We start from the raw sequence: 4,200 nt of genomic DNA, 5'->3' as shown, positions 1-4,200 counted from the left end.
TTATTTAACAGTAAGCCATATATATATTTACACTGTGTGTTCACCTCCCATAGTTAGATTTCTTTCTGTTGCCACATATTTGACCCCTTTACCCCATCAAACTCCCTCCTTCTGGCCTCCCCCCACCTCTGGTAACCACTAGTCTCTTGTCCACATCCATAAGTCTCTGTTTGTTTGTCCTGTTCATTTGTTGCTTTTAGCATGGTTTCTCTTTTAAAAGACGACTAGTCCCATTCTTGAGGGCTCTACCTCCTGAATTTACCACCCTCAATGACCCCTTCTACTAATACCATCATCTTTGTCAGTTAGGATTTCAACATAGAAATTTTGAAGGGACAAATTCAGACCATAGCAATATTAATGTAATTTTTTTTTTTTTTGTATGTAACTTGAGCTAATAATTTGCATCGCGGTGTTCAGAGTTGAATCACACTGATTGTCAAGGATTTGCACTTGGTACTTTCCCACAGCACATCACTCTTCCTGCCATTACCAATTTTCCTTCAATTTTTCGGACTTCGAAGATCTGTAGATTCATTTCAGCCCATGGTATATATCAGTTTAGACACCTTGGGTGGCAAATAACCGAAACCCCAACCCAAGCTGGCTTGAACAATGGAGAATTTTTTTTTTTGGACTTATAAAACGGAGAAATCCAGCGTTAAGTTGAAACCTTGGGCAAAGTTTGCTGCCATAAGACATTGAGAACCTCTCAGTTCTATTTTGTTTGCCCACTAGTGGACAGGCTGATTACCCTTATAATTCCAAGATGGATGCTAGCAGCCCCCCTGGCTATGCACGTCATTCTTCTCCATTAGGAAGAAGATAACGATGTCCAGGACTGATATTCATTCTGCTGAGACTGGCTTAGGTCATAGGCCCACCCCCAAATCCAATCACTGTGACTAGGGTAACAAAGTGAGGTAAATGGCTGCACACCTTCCCAAAACTATTTGGAATTCAAACTGAAATGGGGGCTGCTGGGAAGGGTGAGGGAGAGGTAATAGAAGTTTGGAAAGTATGCTGCGTGGACTCTATGGAGGATCTTGTCTGATGTTTCAGTAAAACTTCTCTCATGATTTTTCAGAGTTCTTATGTCTCAACCGTTTTGCTGTTTCTTCAAATCTCTATGCCTTTGAATTTATACACTGAAAAACAGAATAATTTTTCATAAATGCTGAGGGAGACACATATCCTAAAAACAGTCACTACTTGACTGTAATTGTCAATATTTACTAATAGACTTAATTATAATTAATTAAAAGTGATCTTAGGTAGAATGCTTGGCTGAACTTGCCCAAGCTATTCTGTACATGGATAGATCAGTCTGTATAGAGGAGAGATGGCAGAGCATCACGGATAACCCAACAGCCACACTTACAAGTCGTGTGAGTTTGAGCAGGACCCATAGCCTCTCTATGCCACAGTTTCCTCATCTTTAACATGTCAGCCAATAAAAGGACCTATGTCACAGTGTTGCTGAGGAGAATAAAGCAGGAAATGCAAGTAGAGCCTAGCACATGGAAAGTGTTCAGTAGGTATTAGCTATCATTATTAACGATGATTGAGAAAAACATGTCTGTCTGTAATTCCAACTTTCAACAGCAAACTAACAATACTTTTACACAGCCATGTGTGCATAACAAAGTTTCAGTCAACGCCAACCATGTATATGATGGTGGTCTGTAAGATAATAATGGAGCTGAAAAATTCCTATCCCCTAGTGGCATCGCGATGCTGGTGGAAATAAACCTACTGCACTGCCAATCATATAAAAGCATAACACAATTAGGTACAGTCCATAATACTTGATAATGGTAATAAATGAGTATGTTACTGGTTTATGTATTTACTACGCTATACTTTTTTAAAAAAATTTATTTATTTAAATTAGTTTTAAGTATATAGTACATTGGTTAGATGTCTATATTGTTTGTAAAACGATTCTAATTGCTCTCTCCCTCCCCTGGCCCTCCACTTAGCCATCATATTAATGCTAACTGCATTCCCTGTGCCGTGCTCCTTATCCTCATGCCCAACTATCAACTAATTTGTACTTCTTTAATCCTTCAGCCCATTCTCCCAACTATGCTATACTTTCTAATCATTATTTTCGAGTGTACTCTTTCTACTTATAAAGGTGTGCTGTAAAACGATATGGCAAGTTACATCAGCATCTCTTGATTGCATCATTTTCTCTTATGCTCGATTTAATCTCAGTCATTTTGTTCATCATGGCCCTTAGGCATACAAAATCTACTGCTAATGCTGCCAGTAAGAGGCCACTTCGAGTGATTGACCTGGAAATGAAATTAAAAGTGATTAAGGACTGTGAAGATAAAACATCAGTGATGGTTATTGCTCCCCAGTCAAGCATGTCCCATTCCACCATAACTCTGATCTTGAAGAACAAGAACAAAGCCATGGCAGCTGTTAAAGGATCTGCTTTATTGAAAGCAACGTGATTAACAAAAATTCAAGAAGAGCCTACATCAGACATGGAGAAACTTCCGACGACCTGGACAGAAGCATATTCTTCCCAGCACCAGGACAATCACAAGCACAAGCACAAAAAACAGTTTGAGATGTTGAGGGAAAAGGCTGGCCCTGACTATGATGTTGAATTTACTCTAGGTGGTTTAAACGGTTCAAGATTATTATTCATTATATAACGTGAAAGTGAGTAATGAGTCTGTGAATGATGAGATGGCAGCTAAAGAATTTTTGGAAACTCTAGATAAACTGATTGTTGAAGAAAATTACTTGCCAGAGCAAATATTCAATATACATGAAAACTCCCTATTCTAGAAACAAATGTCTGATAGGACTTTTATCCATAAGGAAACCGAGTAAATGCCAGGTGTCAAGGCTTTTAAGGATAGGATAACAGTCTTGCCTGGGGGCAATGTTTTAGGCTATAAACTGAAACCCTTTGTGATCAGGCACCATGAGAACCCCAGGGCCTTCAAGCAAATCAATAAGCACACGTTGCCAGGATACTACGGGAGCAATAAGAAGTCACGGATGACCCCGCTCCTCTTCCCGGATGCCCTCCTGAACTGCTATGCCAGCAAGATGGAGAACTACTGTCTGGAGAATGAGATGCCTTTCAACATTTTGTTTCTTATTCAGAATTTCCCCAGACAGCCTCCTTTTATTGGTAATCTTCATCCCATTATCAAAGCCATCCTTCTCCCTCCAAAAACCACCTCTTTGGTCCAACCAATGAATCAAAGACTTGTAGCACCTTTTAAGGCCTGTTACCTGAGGAGGACATTTTCCCAGGCTATTGCTGCAACGGAGGAAGACACTGATGCAATTTAGGAAGGATTACAACACCTGTGACTGTATCAAGAACCTTATTTGGGCTTAGGATGATGTAACCAAAGAACGTACGACAGGAATCTGGAAGCAGACACAAAAGAGGTTTCCCTGTGACCTCAAAGGATTTGCCGAGGATGAGGAGGTTGCGTAAGTCCACAGGCTGTGATTGAGATGGCAAACCACTTGACCCTGGGCGTGGATGAGGATGACACTGAGGAGCTCCTAGAGGCGGGTCCTGAGGGACTGACTAATGAGGAGCTGTCGGAACTGGAACAGGAGCACACAGCTGAAGAAGAAGAAAGAGAAAAGGAAACTGCGGGAGAAGAAAAAGACCAACCCCAAGAAAAGTCACAGTGAAAGGTTTAGCAGAAGCTTTGCCGGCCTCAACGAGCTCCTTAAGAAGTTTGAAAACATGGACCCCAACACCGAAAGGTTTTCATTAATAGCGAAGGATGTTCAGGCATTGTCTGCTTACAAGCAAATCTATGATGAAAAAAAGAAACAAACCAAGCAAACCACCATGGGTGTATTTCTAAAAAGGGTGACTCCTCCTCAAGAAGAGCCTCAGGCGGGTCCTTCAGGAGGTGTTCAGAGGAAGGCACTGCTATCGTAGATGACAGCTCCATTCCTGTTACTGTCCCCAAAGACCTTCCAGTGGGACGAGATGTGGAGGTGGGGGACAGTGATATTGATGACCCTGGCCCCGGGCAGGCCTATGCTAATATGTTTGTATCTTAGTTTTTAACAAGAAAATTTAAAAATAAAACAAAAATAATTTAACTAGAAAAAAGCTTATAGCATAAGGGTATAACGAAAATGTTTTTGTATAGCTGTACAATGTGTCTGTATTTTAAGCTAAGTGTTATTACAAAGAGT

This window comes from Pteropus vampyrus, unplaced genomic scaffold, assembly GCF_000151845.1.
Source record: "Pteropus vampyrus isolate Shadow unplaced genomic scaffold, Pvam_2.0 Scaffold203, whole genome shotgun sequence".
Taxonomy (NCBI): Eukaryota; Metazoa; Chordata; class Mammalia; order Chiroptera; family Pteropodidae; genus Pteropus; species Pteropus vampyrus.
This window is presented reverse-complemented; position numbering follows the sequence as displayed.